Genomic DNA, 16,895 nt, shown 5'->3' with positions numbered 1-16,895 from the left:
CCTATTTAATTTATTTTTGAGGAAATATTTCTTATTGCTTGAAGGAAAATACTATTTCTGCTTTTATATCTATATTTGAAAAATAAATAAATTGTTATGTTATACAATAATATTGTTTGGCATGAATATATATTTTAATACTGATATATATATATATTTTAAAAACAAAATGGATCCCCTGGGACTGGAGTTACGGATGGTTGTTAGCTGCCATGTGGGTGCTGGGATTTGAACCTGGGTCTTCTGCAAGAACAACCAGTGTTCTTGACCGCTGAGCAATCTCTTCAGACCCGATATATTTTTAATAGTAATACCACTTAGTATGAATATATGAAACAATATTTATTATTATAGTATTAGTAGTAATATTAATCTACTACTAATATACCGTATTACCAACCTGTTACACTACCATAGTAGTATACACAATACACTACTATGTATACTCATGAACATACTACTGCAGTAGTATGTATTTTTGTTAAGTATTATTATTACACACTGAATAATATTAGTATCAAATTATATTTTATATAGTATTTAATTTTTTTAGTCTTACCCATCAAATAATTTCATAGTCTTGAGCTATAGTTTCTGTTGCTTGTTGTGTTAGGCTTTCTGGAACTTTCTCTCTCCACATCCCTTGCCTTACACCTTTAAGCTTGTCAATTCTAATCTCCTGTTAAGGAGAGAATGACTCAGGTAAATATCCTGTGCTGAGTAATATTTACCAAAGTGTTCAGTGTGTGGTTAGGCTGGGGAGATTTCTCCTTTCTGTTGGTTTTTTATAATCTGGCAATGATACCAAGCTTTCCAAGAAAGGGTTGAGGAGGACATTTCCCACAGCTGAACAGGCAGGGGCTCTAGTTACTGCCTGGATCACTTGTTAGTAGAAGGTTTCCTGTCCAGACATTATGAAGAATTCCCCAAATTCTAGAATCCAAACTTAGAGGTACAAGAGAAAATCGAAATCCCATTCTTCAAAATACACTTTTGTTTCTTTTTAATTTGTACTCCTCCTCCAAAGCAGTTTCCCTTAATCCAGGTAACACCTCCACTTGGAGCCAAATGAACAGGGTACACTGTTTCAGAGCCGTGGCAAAAGGTTTGCTCAGAAGTCCTGTCTTAAGAGATACAGGAAGCACCCTGTCAAGGATGCTGGCTCCACAGGCCTTCACATTGTATTACAGGTAAATGGGAATATTAGAGGATGGCCGAGCCAACCAAAGCCCCCTGCTAGACTGTGCTCTAAGGAAGCAGTCTTCTTTCTGGACGTAAGGGTTCTCCTGAGAGAGTGCATTAGAATGAACCATGTTAGTGGTTCTTTCCACAAACCACAGACTTTGCAGTTAGAAAGGAGCACCTATTAATAATTAATTATATTTGTAAGTAGTGACTATTAAATAAAGAGAAAAGGAGGAAGACATGAACTTGCTACTGGAAGAAACTCTGAAAGTTCAAAAGACCAAGACAGTGCAGTCAGAGCTGCCCTGATTGAGAAGTCTTGGTGCTGCAGAGAACTGATTCTAGGATCCTGATTACTTCTCTCTATGACCTGTGTGTCAATTGTGCAGATAGACCCCTCCTCTGTTTACTCAGATATTAAGATGGTCCCTTCAAAATGAGAACTAATATTGTGAAAATGATCATCCTACCAAAAGCAATCTATGGATTCAATGCAATCCTAATAAAAATCTCCATGACATTCTTTACAGAATTAGAAAAAAATCCTAAAATTCATATGAAATCACAGAAGACCCCGGATGGATAGCCAAAGAAATCCTGAGCACAAAGAGCAATGCTGACAGGGGAAGTAGGGATTAACATAACAGACCTCAAACTATATTGCAGAGCTATCATCATAAAAATAGCATGGTACTGGCACAAAAATGGACATCAAGATCAAATGGAACATAACTGAGCACCCAAACATGAGTACATGCAATTTCAGTCACCTGATATTTCACAAAGGTGCCCAGAACATACACTGGAGGAAGGACAGTATCTTCAGGAAATGGTGCTGGGAAAACTGGATCTCTGCCTGTGGAAGGATGAAACTAGATCCTTATCTTTCACCCTGCATAAAAAGCAACTCCAAATGAATCAAAGACTCCAATGGGAAACGTGAAACTCTAAAAACTGTTAGAAGAAAACATAGGCAGTACCCTACAAGGTATAGGTGCAGGAAAGGACTTTCTAAAGCAGACATCAGTTGCTTAGGAATTAAGGTCAACAATCAACAAGTTGGACCTCATTAAACTAAAATTTTTCTGTAAAGCAAAAGAAACAAAGAAGTGAGAAGAAAACCCACAGAGTGGGAGAAAAATCTTCATCAGCTACATGTCTGACAGAGATTAATATCTAGAATATATAAAAAGCTCAAAAAATGAAGAATCAAAAGAACAAATGACCCAATTAAAAGATGGGTTAAGGATCTAAATAGAGAGTTCTCAAAAGAAAAAATAAAGGTGGCTGAGAAACACCTTAAAACATGCTCAACATCTTTAGTAATTAAGGAAATGTAAATCAAAACCATTTTAAGATTTCATCTTACCCAAGTCAGACTGACTAAGATAAAAAGAACAAATGATACCAAATGCTGGGGAAGATGTGGGGAAAGTGGAACGCTCATTCACTGCTGGTAGGATTGCAAACTTATGCAACCACTATGAAAAGCAGTGTGGAGAACTCTTAAAAGACCTAAAAAATGAATCTACCATGTGATCCATTTATACCACTCCTTGGCATAGATACAAAGGACTCATTCTACTTCAGAGATACTAGTACAACCATGTTTGTTGCTGTTCTTTTCACAATAGCTAAGAGATAGAAGCAACCTAAGTGCCTGTCAACTGATGAGTGGTTAACAAAAACGTGGTACATTTACACAATGGAGTTTTATTCAGCAGTAAAGAAAGACAAAATAATGAAATTTGCAGGTAAATGGATGGAACTAGAAACTGTTATACTTAGTGAGATAACACAGACTCAGAAAAACAATGTATATTCTCCCTTGTTTGTGGATCTTAGCACCAAATCCTTATATGTAAGTATGTATCCTGATATAACTGAAGGAGCCAGGGAAATGGGAAGAAATCATGGAGGTGGAGGGAATGAAAAAGCCTGAGAGAGATTAGTAGAAGACAGTGTTACCAAGGGGGAAATGGGTAAAATGGGAGTATTTAACTTGGATGGGACGAGGAGGGTTATATAAGGAACTATGGGGGTAAAGGGGAAGAAGGAGCTCAAGAGAGGGGAATCATAGGTATTATCAACAGTGAAATGGGGAAAATGCTAGTACCTTAACTGGGAAGGGAGGACTAGACTGGGAGAGAGAGAGGAGAGATAAATAATGCTTAGCTGGTATGAAAAAACAGAGGGAAATGTATTAGTTCAAAAGTCTACTGAGAAATTGCACATATAATATCTTTACATGAGTCCATGTATATAGCTGAAAGCTATCTAACAAGAAACATTGCCAGGCAGGAGAATCCTCCCTTCGAGTTGTTGGCCAGGGTAGTCCAAGTGACTTCAAAAATTTCACAGACTATTGCCACAGCCCTTGATTACCTCTCAGAACTTGAAGGTAAAGCCATATTGCTGAAGACAGGACATACTTTGGATATAGGATTTGGAGCAATGGAGCTGGAACTGACATAGAAGCCACTTCCCCTGAAGGCTGGCTCTCATAGCTTTGGAGAGCACCTTGCAGGCTGGTAAGGGAGAACATCAGCCAATGGTCCAACCCCAGCTTCAAGGCCTAAAAACCACACTAGATATGGATCCTTATATTTACAGACAAATATATCTGTCATCACTCATTAAAGAAGCTAGTTTTGTAACAGAGAGTTCATTATCGAGTTCCACAACTGGTCATACACAGAGAATTAGTGTCTATGAGATGCCCAACCTTAAGTGACACATCTACAATGGAACCTCTACAGTTAAGGTTCAAGGAACATAGGGGAACAAAAGGTAAAGAGAATACGAATGCATCTCTCAACTCTCATCAGTGAAACGTCCTCATTCAGCAGAGGGCAATGAACACAAAAGGCCACAAATAGTCAAAGCATAAAGAATAAGAGTCTGCAGAGTGTGGGTCCCTCGACTGGACTTGTATATTAAACTTCATCCACTCAGGGCTCCGAGAACATTGCAGAAGAGAGGGTGGAAAGATTGTAAGAGCCAGGGGAAGAGGTACATGGAAATGTGGAAACCAAGTCTTACAGTCTCCTGTGACCTTGCTTAGACAAACCTATAGCAATGGTGTCAGCGTGCATAAGACCCATGCAAATTCAACCCAGTATAAAACTGGGGAAATGAGCAGGAAGCCCCAACCTTAGCCAAAGAACTATTGGAAGCTGATTACTGCTGGGTGAGGAAGAGCTTATCTTCTTTAAGGGAGAGACTCTAGATAGGCTGACTAGACCCCAGTGTATGAACTTGAACTGAGGGCATCTGGGCACACTAACTTGACCAATAGGCCTTAACATATATGAAAGAATACATGAAATATGGTGGGGAGGGCTATGGGGCATCTGTCTGGGGAGAGGGTAGAAAGATGATTAAGATATTTTGTATGAAATGCACAAAAATTCAAAATGGACTGCTACTATTTTTAACATTAGCTTTTCAAATATTCCTTGTTTTTAATATTCTTTCTTCTTCATATAGTAACCTATGTTTGATCAAATGACATTGCATGCTATCAGGATCATTCATTACTCCAAAGTTATGCTTTTATTAATTTCATTATAATATTTGTATCTGTTTGGAGTTTATTAGATCATACATATCTGCTCTGGATTATTTTGTTATTACTGTATTTGGTAATTCAGTTCTTTTTTTTGTTTTAATGTGATCAATTATGTCTTGATGTCTGGACAGAAACTAAAAGTCCGAAAGGTAACCATTGTGCCCTACAGGAAACCAGAGGCACAGAATGGACCTGGCTTGCTTATCAGTATGGTCCCCTTGGAAGAAACTGAGTTAATAGACTTAAATGTGGTATTTCCAACCCATGTCTCTTTTGAACACTATGTGCTGCTGGTTAGCTTCAAACATATTACAAACCATGATCCTTCACTATCTTACTTTATAAAATAATTTTTGTACTTCCATATATTTGGATTTCAGTAGGGGTGACCTTATCCATATAAAGCAGTTTTAAATATAGGCTATGTATACTTACCTAATTTAACTTTCTGATGTTTTGATTGCCTATGGTCAACTACAGGCTGAAAATATTAAGTGGAAAATTCCAGTAATAAATCATAAGTTTCAAATTAAATATCTTTTTGAGTAACATCACAAAATGTTCTCTCTTCTGTCTCCATCCACCATGGGTAGGAATCATCCAGTGTACCCATGTGCTACCTACTTGTTCGTTATCAAGTATCCCTGTTGGTTATCAGATTGATTGTCATGATACTGCATTGCTATGTTCAGAGATCCCTGATTTTACTTAATAATGACCTCAAAATGCAAGAGTAGGATGCTGGAAATTTTATTTCAATACTTAGTTCTAATTTTTCTATAGTATTATCTATTGTTAACCTTTTACTTGGCCTAATTTATAAATTAAACTTTATCAGGGGTTGTATATACAGGACAAACCATCCTGCCCTAGAGTGGCGTCTTTGAGAGTAATCCTGGTGTCAGAAGAAAGAACAACGACACCGTGGGACAAGGAGAAATCAGAATAGGGGCAGCATTTTCCACCACTAATTGGAAAAGGCCAAACCTAACCTGGAGCTAGTCTCTAAGAAATTACCACCACCCTAGAAAACAGGAAAATGATTATATTGCTGCTCAAAACATGTTATTCACCAACAGCTTTGTGTTCAGCTCAAATCTCACAAAAGGAGTTGCCTCACTCAGCCGTCTGATGTTGTTTATTCTCTTCTAGTGTTTGGCTACATTCTTTTTTCTCATTACTTAACTCTGGTGCTCTGGCTTCGCCAAATTCCCTGCTCCAGCATTACTCAAGCCTGCCCTGCTGTCTTGTGAGACTGCACTCTTGGTCCACTCATTCCTGGCTTCTTGGCCCAGAACTCCTGAACTCTGAGCCTTCTACGGTTCCAAATGAGTTCTTTCCCAAAGAAGGAAGAGATCCTTTTATTCCCTGGGAAAAACACATGCTCAACTCTGCTCTGTTTCCTTCCATTTGGAAAGTCACAAACTACAATCAGTACTGACCTACTCCTCTCTTATTCGAATTCCTGAGCTTCTGTATTCTGGTCACATTACCCGCTATGGTATGTGTTAACTTTTTAGGTCCAATGTCTTTCATGGGGCCTTACAAGAATTACATAACCTTTTCATCTATTCACAGACTCTAATATACATATGCCTGACAACTGACAGCCAACAAATTAACATTAAAGAGCCAATTTTAAACCCATGACTCTGCACTTATAGCTTTGGGCACATTTCGGGGCTTAGAAGATGAATATGGCAATGTTTCCATCTTAAAGTAGCTGATGGTAGACTTGATGAGACAAAAATTACATTGGCCTGAATGGACTGGTCTTGTGAAAAATGCACACTACTCAGCTCCAATAGACAAGGAAGGAATCCGCCCCCGCACCCCAGAAGAAGCTCTAGTGGAAGGGATTATGATTCAGTCAGAACCTGACATCTGCTCTTGTGAAGTTATCTTCTTATGTATTGCTTGCACTTTATTTTGTTACATTGCATTTTCTCCAGGTCAAACAAGAAAAAAATCTTTTCTCATATTCACTTTAGCATAGTAGGATTTTTACTGTCAAAATGTGATACTAAATAGCAGGTAAAATAAAATTCTAACAAACAACAGAATGCAACATTGTGCCTGTGGTGGTACCTAGCAGGGGTGGGGCAGGAGGAGGTTCCCAGAACAGGCACAGCAAGAGTCCTATAAATCATGACACATCATAAAGAACAATTCTTTTTGTTTCTTGGTCCCATAAAAAGTAAAATTTATTATAATGAAGGATGCTAGATAAAGGGGGAAAAACAAGGCATAATGAGAATTAGAATCTCCATACTCTAGAGCAAGTTTTGCTAGAGTGCATTTAGGCTGTAGGCTTCTGCTGTCCTCTTTAGTCATCTCTCCATCTCTCACTCCCTACCTGCCACTGGACATGCAATTCATCTTGGTTTCTAGCCTCCCAGAGCCCCACATTTTTGCATGTAAGAAGAGTTTGCAACTGATAAAAATCAAACCAACTCTTTTCCTATTTTAGGGCTTCTCAGCAGGTCCAGACATGAAGGGAGTTCACTTCAAATTTCCCTTAAGGGGGCTTGTCAACCTCCATGCTGTTATATGCACAGAGAAGATCAAATATATTTTATTACTTCCTGAATTCAATTCTAAATCCTGCTTCAAACAACTTACAAAAATCAAAAAAATATATTCAAGGAATCTTGAATACACCACATATCTTTAACATACATTAATGATGTCTATTTGTTAACATTTGTATATGCAGATAGCGATGCTGGTATTTTGTGGCCTGTAGTGCATTGTTCACTGACAGCATTTTAAATTGGTTAGTCTCAAGATGAGACTGTGCTAAACATTGCTAGGCATTTTTCCACATAGAATACAGGATCATTGTTCCTACCTAGATCAGAAAACATCTCTGTCATAGTGGTCCTCTTCTCTCAGACAGATGTCTAGGCTACCTCTGAGAGTCTTATAGCAAAACTGAAAGAGTATATGTATTAGCTACTTTTCTGTTGCTATGATAAAACACCATGACCAAGGCAGTTTACAGAGGGAAGAGTTTATTAGGCTTACTTTTCCAGAAGGATAAGAAGCCATTATGGTGGGGAGGCCCGGCAGGAGGCAGCCAGAACAGAAAGCTGAGCACTCACATCTTCAATGGCAAACATGCACCAGAGAGGGAGAAACAGGAAGTGGGGACAAGGCTAGGAACTCTCAAAGCCCATCCCCCAGTGACATGCCTCCTCCTGCAAGGCTGCACTTCCTAGGGACTCTATAACCCTCCCAAAACTGCACCACCGACTGACCAAATGTTCAAATACTTGGGCTTATTGGGAACACTTATTCAAACACCACAGTATATTAATCAGTTTTCTGTTGGGACAAACACCTGAGAAAATGAACTTAAAGGACAAAATTTTAATTTCGTTTCACAGTTTCAGAGACTACATGCCACGGTCACATGGCTCTCTCATTTCGAGGACTGTGATGAGGCAAAACGTCATGGTGTCCAGTATGTGTTGAGTGGAGCTCATCTCATGGCAGCCAAGAAACAAGGACCAGGAAGAGGGGACTAGGGTCAAGAAATACCTTCTTTAAAAGGCATACTCCAGTAGACACCTAGCGACCTACTCCCCCTCCCCAGGCTGCACCTTGTATAAATTCCATAGCCTCTCAATAATGCCATCAAATTGCAAATTCATCAAAGTTTAATCTAATGATGAGTTCACATCCCTCCTGATCGAGTCCCATTTCTAGAGCTCCACCTGTGAGCACTCTGTTGAAGACTGAACCTGCACCACAGAAGCCTTTGAGGCACATTCTGGATACAAACCATATGTAGAGAAAACCATTCCTTTCTCTGTAGCTGTTGCTAAACATCTGTCCTGCCTACCTACTCCTCACTTCTACAAGGTAATACCCCTTGGTAGATGACCCTCTGTGGCCTTTGTGCCACAGGTGTCTAGCTGTTAACTCAGCATGTAAGGATCTCCTGGATGCTGGCCGCTTATGTGAACTTTGAGCCCTTTGCTGCCTTCTGCTCCCGGATGTTTGCCTACTACAATTTGGATTCATATGCTACCTACCTTCCTTGTTCACACAGACTACTTCCTGGTCCTAAAGCTGCAGTCCTTCATCCACTTTCTCTCAGGAATACAGTAAGCAATCTGTGTTCAGGTCAATGTCACAATTGTTATTTCCCGATTCTCTCTGAGAGCATCTTTGCAAATCTGTGGCTGCCTTGCTATGGTTTTTTCTATGGTGCTTCATCAGAGTCACAATATGGATCTCAGATATTATACATCAATTCCAATATCTTGAAACAAGATGTTCTTTATCTTGGTCTGAAAATAAACTAGTGATTGACATTCCAGAATGCATTAGTGGTGATGAAGAATAGTACTTGAATTTCCAAAGACACTGGTAGCAAAGTATAAGGTGGTTGGTATCCATGGACAGCCTGATTCTAATCTCTGCAAAGTCTGTGATTGCAGTGCCTGCTTCTAAATAATATTTCCCTTTCTCCCAAGGAAACTTTGGATGTGTTATTCAGTATCTCTGAATTTGTTTCTCCAAGACTTCATATAGTCAGTAAAATAATCAACAGATGCAAGAGCTGAGTGTTTAGCATAACATACCCAGCAAAGCAGCTCTGTCATAAATCCAGCAGCCTATGTCCTCCTGAATCAGACCCCATGTCCTATATACTGCCACTCCTCTCTGTTTCACACAGCAGCTTGACTGCATCAGTTTCCTCAACATCTCAGTGCAGTAAAAAGAAGGAAAGAGAGGTTCTTAGAAATGAAGATAAAGCTTCTTCTCATGGCCACAATGTCTGATTTTACCTATCACGGTAACCAAATCAAGGTGCTGTACAGGTAAGTTCAGGAGAGCATTTCCTGCTACTCACCACACAACTTTAGTTTTTCCAGAACAGCATTTTTTCCTTTTAGTGTTGTCTCTCGTGCCTATTTTTAAGTGTACAGTAGAAAGGAGATTTTCCAGGTGGAAGGCAGAATAAAGTCATGCAAGAAGTGAGTCTTGAACAGTTGGTCATCTTTTGTGCTGGATCTCACAAGGAGGTGCTGGAGTAGTCTCCGAGTACGCAACATATGTGGCTGACAGGCATGCAGACTGGACTGTCCATGCCTCAATTCCCAAGTAGCTCCTGGGCTGGCATAGTAGGCATGCACTCAGCCCTCATGTAACCATAACTCAGAGTAACAGAGGCCCCATGTGTGTGTGACTTTATGAATCTTGCCACTGTCTATCATCTCCCTCACCATATCTTGTTCTGCTTTTACACATTGGGGAATTCTTTCTAGAACAGAGCAAGAAGCTGCCTCCGAATCACGATTCCCTCTGAATGTGGTGTTTATTTAGCCCAGGTTTTGTTACCCTGAGCCACAGGCTTCGGAACCTAGTTTTGGTGGTTCTTTTTTTACTTTTCTTGTATCACCCATGTCCTGAGGTGATTGAACATCCTAGATTAAAGGCACAAAAGAGAGATGAGAACTTAAAATTACTTTGATTGGAGCTGGAGTTATAGCTCAGTGGTTAAGAATACTGGCTGCTCTTGCAGAGGACCCAAGTTTGGTTTCTATACTTATATGGGAGCCAACAACTGTCCATAACTCCAGTTCCAGGGGGATCTGACACCGTCCATGGGCATTGCACAGCATGGATGAACTTACATACATGCAGACAAAATACACATTCACTAAATAAATAAATAAATAAATAAATAAATAAATAAATAAATAAACAAAATACATTGGTTAATATTTCAAGGATGGTAGCCCATCTTATAAGTGTCATTTCATCTACCTAGTCACTGCATGGCAGCATTTACAAGGAAATATGTATGTACCCTTTCAGTCAAAGTAATCAGGAATGCATTGCTGCTGTAAGTGTGTCAACTGGGTAGACTGTGTTCAGCATGTCAATCTATTCATGTGACTACCAAGTTCTGGAACTGTAGTCTTCTCCAGCTCTGAGCCAGACAGAGAAAGACAGAGCCTTGGGGCAATGTAAACTTCAGGAATACTGTTCACTTCTAGGCTTGCTGTAGGCCATGTTTCCTGCTGGCTCTTGAGTGTCTCTTTTGCTTTTTAACTAGGAATAGCTTTTTCCTTTCAGCAAGATTTTTAAAGAAGAAACATGAGAAATAGGCAAAGGAAAGTCATTTTTCAGGCCTAATTCTAAGCTTGTCACTATTTGGTCTCAGGGAAAAAATTGTGCTATAGTCCCAAATGAGTGACTCGCCTCTGAAATTTCACTCTAGGTTTGGAAGTTACAACCTCTTTCATCACCTACACTAGGATGTGGGCACATTAAAGATTATAATGAGGCTCATCTCCATTTAGGAGAGAGTTAGAGTTAGTTTTCACATGGAAAGCCACCATGGGCATTCTGTCTTGGTAGTCAGCAGGCATTCCTATAGGAAAGCAGGAAGACTCCCAGAGAGGTACAAGAGGGAAAACAGGAGCTAGGACCAGTTTGTGTGAGAGGTAACTATCATCCTTTGCCTCTTCATCCTCAGCAACTCTTCCCTCTCTCTCTATTAAATGAAGGTTATTTTGGGAATTATATATGAAATAACTGAATAGTATATGGAACAAAAATAAGGGAAAGGAAAAATCTCCAGGGTTAATCCATGATATTTTTAGAATAAGAGGCTCACATTGCTGGGAGCAGTTTCTAGTAGGTCATTCTGTATTGGTGATATTTTTGCAGTCTTTTATGATAGCCCTTTCTTGGTGACACCCTTTGAACCATTGGATGATATGACATTATCATGCCACATTACACTTAATACCTGGATAGCGCTACCTGACTCTTAACTTTAGCTTAAAGAGTGGGCCCAAGATCCCCATCTGGAGATATGGTTTAGCAGTTAAGACCACTGGCAGCATTTGCAGAAAATCTGGGTTCAATTCCCAACACCTACATGTAGGCTAACAACTGACCAGAACTCCAGTTCCAGAGGAATCCAATGCCACCTTCTGACCTCCACAGGCATTGCATGACACAGATGCACTTATAAACATACAGGCAATAAACTCATACACATAAAATAAAAATAATAAAATATTTTTTAAAAAAGAGTGGGCCCGAACTCAACTTAGATAACACTTGTTCCTGCAAATGTTTCTTGGAGCTGTGCCCTGAAACTGTGTCCTTGAGTCAGGTCTCACCCATAGTTTTACTGCATTTCTCCAGCTTCAACTGGGGAGCTACAAGCTTGGATCCATCCTTATCTTATCAGACAACCTTGTCTTTTCATCCCTAGATCTAGAACATCTCATGCACACAATGTCAAGCATTCTTCCCAATCTTCATTGTATTTACTGAAGATGGATGCGCTGCCTTCCAGTGCTTTGATATGTTAATTCTGAAGCATACCCACATTCATTCATTATCTTGGGGTGGAGTAGCAAATTGAGGTTCAGAGGACTCAAGATCAAGTGTCCAGGTCACAAGAGCACAAGACTTAGTGACTTTGTATTTAGTTGTAAGGTCATTAGTCTAGATTCTGTCCATTTAATAAAAGTCATTCCTACAGAGTGAAACACCTAGGAAGATTTTGTTATGTGTAGTTTAAAATTTTCATTATGTTCATAGTAATATCTAAATTGTCTTGTACATTGAACTAATAGATTCAATAGCTTCTGAAGTTGCAGCACAGTTTGTTTATTAACATTGTCAAAAATAATAAAGTTAATTAAAATTGAATTATGGCGGAACCATCTAGACAGACTTATGACAGTCATTTTAATGAGTTCCATTAATGGTTGCAATAATTATTAAGCTATCTTGAAACAAGCCCAATAGTATTTTTAATGAGGAATTTATTATGCACATTTCTTTCATGTGCCTGTTGGTAAAATACTACTAGCAGAATATTTTGACTGTAGGCTATAGAAATTGCCATGACCTTGATGGGTTCTGCAGTAAACTTTACAATGAATTAATGATGATCATGCTGATGGAGGAGAGTACTTACAGTCAAAGATGGTGCCCTACAGCATTCTTCCATCTTCAAAGCACAATGGCAGCTCCAAGAAGAAGGGAGGGTCCAAGATGAATGCTCAACATCTTTCCTCAACTTTTTGGACTCTTTAGTGTTTTCTTTTTTGATTATTTCTGGAGACAAAGTCTTTGTGAATAACCTAGATTGGCCAAGATCTCTCCATCCTTGTGTCACAGTCTCCCAGATGCTGGAATGGAACTGCGTTCATGTGAAAATATTTGAAAGACCCTTCATATATAAGCAGGTCTATTTTAGTATTCTATTGATTAATAAAAGGAATCATGACTCAAATGCTATGTGAATTCAATAGGAACTTCATGTTACTGGTCACCCCTTCTGTATAGGGACAGTATTAGTCAGTTATGTTAGAGCTTGATGATTTAGTAGAGCAAGGTCACTGGTAATGGCAGTAAGAAGGGGAAAGGCATAGAGGTTCAGGTGCAGCTTCTTCTCGGTGTCTGGCTGGCAGGTAATTTGCAGATGAAAGAGTGGAGTCTTCTGACACAGTTATCAACACATCTGGCAGCTCTGTTCTCTTTCCATGAGCATGTTATCCCAGACTTCTATTTTATATGTGCCTTTGTAACTGGAACACAGTAAAATTAAAGGAAGAATAAATCTGTGTATATAGTATTTCCCCCAAATTCTGAATACTGAAATTTTAGGTAATCCATAATTCAAAAGCTTTTCATATTCTAAATAAATCTTGACTTCATCAAACCCAAGAATGACCAATAGTGTTAGCAAACATCAATAAATGTAGATTACATATTAATCTTTTTTAATGTAGTCTTTTAAATAAATAATTTTCATTTTAATTCAGCGTGCTTCATCCTGAAAGGTTCTGTTTTCAGTAGAATCCTTAAGTCAGGAAAGGAAAATGTGGTCATAGGCCACTAATCTAACCTCAATAAAATATACATGCAAAATGTTTTTATGGTTAATGGGCTTATCTATGTAACTTACTTATAACTGTTTTAGAACCATAATAATTACAAAGTAAATGTGGGCATAATAATCTCAATTAATAACATTTATATGAAGAGTATAGAATTTTTGGCCTACTGAGTTTATTAAGCAGAGTAATACCTAGATTTGATAACTTATAAAGAATCCTTATTGCTAGGAAAGCAGTTGCCTAATATAACCCTAGTGTCTGATTCCTAGCACCATGGTGTGGCAAGGGGAGGGAGCAGTAAGAAAGGCATTGTATGCAGACATGGCTGAATTTAGAGGAGCTTGTTAATTGTGGTTTACCTTTTGTTAGTAGAATTGAAGACTAAATTTACTATAATCTTATTTTCCTTACATTTGAATATCAGCATAAATCTGTACTCTCAAAAAGTCTAATATAATCTATGCTTTCAAAGTTTATTGTTAAAGTATTCATTGGTAAGAACTGTTTTGATTTTTTTGTTTACAAATCTATCCTAAGAGTGATGTTATTTTATGAATGGTAAGGAGTTTATTCTTAAAATTTTGTTTTATAAGATTAACTCTTATAAATACCTAATAGAATTGACATTTTTGCAGTCATCCCCCGAAGCAAAAGAGAGGTAGAAAATCTTACAACTTTTGAATAACCTTTAAGCCTACTTATTATATTTCAAACTTCAGTATCAATGTATATGGTTTTAGAATTTCACAATCAATTATAAAACTAGAGGTTATGTAAGATTTTGTTGTGTTAGCTTTTCCAAGCATGGTATTTGACCCAGAAAACATTTTATAATGTTTTTTTAAATTTTGTTTTATGTGTATGAGTGTATTGCCTGCATGTGAGTGCACCCATGCCATGCAGTGCCACGGAGGTCAGAAGAAGGCTTTCAATTCCTCTGGAACTGGAGTTAAGGACAGGTTGCAGCCACCATGTGGGTGCTGGGAATCGAACCCGGGTCCTCTGCAAGAACAGTCAGTGCTCTTAACCGCTGAGCATCTCTCCAGCCCCCCAGAAAACATTTTAATGTGTATAAACTGATTATCAAAATTTAGATATAATCATTAAATTTCTATCACAATTTATAAATAGTGTTTTTCGAGTACTGAACAGCTCAAAATGATGTTTGGTGCAGTACATACTAAGAAAAACCCACATGGGAGAAATTTAAAAATTCAAAATGCCTACTGTCATCATGTCTATCTATGTAGCAATGTGTTGAAAATTTAAATAAAAAATATGGAAAGATGTACAATATGTCAAAATATCTTTACATACTGTTTAAGGGCAAGGCCAAAATCTGTCTTGTGAAAGTAAAGTCTCTGTTTTGCTGGGAACGACAACAATGCCTGCACCCTTCAGAGACTAGATGGCAACCAAAAGGAACTGTCAGTCACACTGCATCATCTCTGCATTACTTTAGAGGAACATGGAAAAGTTTACCCTGAACCTTTTAATTCACCATTCTTAGTGACTGAATATAAATTTCTTTTATGGTAATTCTTATTGAAATTTTGGTATTTCATATAGAGCATCTTAATCAATGTTAATCATCTTTATACCCACTTCCCCACTGGCACCCTTCCATAACCTCCCACCCCAGTGGAATTCATACATTCTGTCATTTCGTGTTAAGGCCTATGGTGTCAAGTTAGTGTCCCTAGATGTCCCTCAGTGCTGAAAGAGCCCGAGAGAGGTGGAACCATAGGAGACTGGTATCATCAAGGGAGAAAATGGGCATACTTTAAAGGTGGAGAGCTTGGAAGGAGGGTTGCGGGGGATGATGATGGATACACATTTCTTTTTTTTAAAAATAATTTATTGAGAATGTCATACATGCATATAAGCATATAAAGTGTTTTGATCAAATCCACGCCAACTCCCTCCCCTCCAACTCCTCCCATATTTCCCCATCACTTTTTTTCTGATAACTTAATGTACTTTTTTTTTTTAAATGGGGCTTTTTGCTACTCTGACATTCCCCCCTCTGAAGAAATAACCCTAAAATCTTTTAAGGATTAGATAAAAGCTCCTGAATACTTTTGACATTTTTGGCCATTGGAGTAGAGTTTTTGGGTAAGAGGCCCAAGGACATTTTGAGTTTAGCCAAGAAACTGGCTACTTTTCTTTGGGGGTTGTTTTACACTAACTGCCTAGCCAATTCCTATCTCCTATTCTTATTACACAATCCTCTGAAGAGGTTACCCAACTAGCTTGTGGATAGAGAATCGAGATGCAGACCTATCTGGCTTCTTCATGCTGAACAGGGATACAGGGTGACACAATTGGGGTACCCCTTCAGTGGGTCTATCTATAAGACTCCCAAATTATATAACTCTTATCTGTAGGGGGCAAAGAAAGTCCTTGACTAGTGAATAAGAGATGTGAAGGAGAAGTAAAGGCAAGAGTAATTAGCATTCTTGACAGGGAACTAGAAAAAAGTCAGAACAGGACAAATTTCAAATGTTCATATGAGAGTCCCCTGGAATTTCTTGATGACAGCTTCCAAAAGCATCCCTCTATTAGGTTCCTCCTCATTTTTCTTTTGTCTGCCAAGGCTGGACTCTAGAGGGATGGATTCAGGATTTGCTTTCAGGCATTTTGAAAGCTGTTGGAGTGGTTAAATCAGTGTCAGTTCCCTCTCAAAGTCTTCTAGATAAGGGGAGAAAACAAATTTGGCCATCAATTTAGAACAATAGCAGATTGTCTCCCTTAGCTACAGGTGGGCACTACAGTATTGCAGACCCAGATTTGAAGTCTTACATCTGAGCAGCACTTTCTGATTCAGAACAAAATCATCAATGAAAAATAATTGTCTAAATAACTTTTTAAAAATTATTTATTTATTAACCACATACTTAGAAGAAGCATTTCATTATAACAGCATTGACATATTCAATATCAATTTCCTGAGCTAAGATGCATCTCTTTCAAAATTGTCTGTAAATTTTTAGGTTTATAGTTGAATTATTACTGTTATACAATATCGTACTCAGTATAAACCCTATAAGACATAAAATTAAATGAGGTTTTAACCTTTAAAAAAGATCTCCATTTCATTATTAAAATACACAATTTCATACAGAAAAATTCATTTTTAATGAAATTAACATTAAGATGTTTGCACTTGTGTTTCTAATCTCTATATATCTGATTATTACTAGCCACAGTCGGTTACTTTCTGAGCTCCTTGGCATCTGAGCATGGATATAAAG

This window comes from Nannospalax galili, unplaced genomic scaffold, assembly GCF_000622305.1.
Source record: "Nannospalax galili isolate Female #2095 unplaced genomic scaffold, S.galili_v1.0 scaffold405, whole genome shotgun sequence".
Taxonomy (NCBI): Eukaryota; Metazoa; Chordata; class Mammalia; order Rodentia; family Spalacidae; genus Nannospalax; species Nannospalax galili.
Note: the sequence above shows the minus strand (reverse complement) of the source record.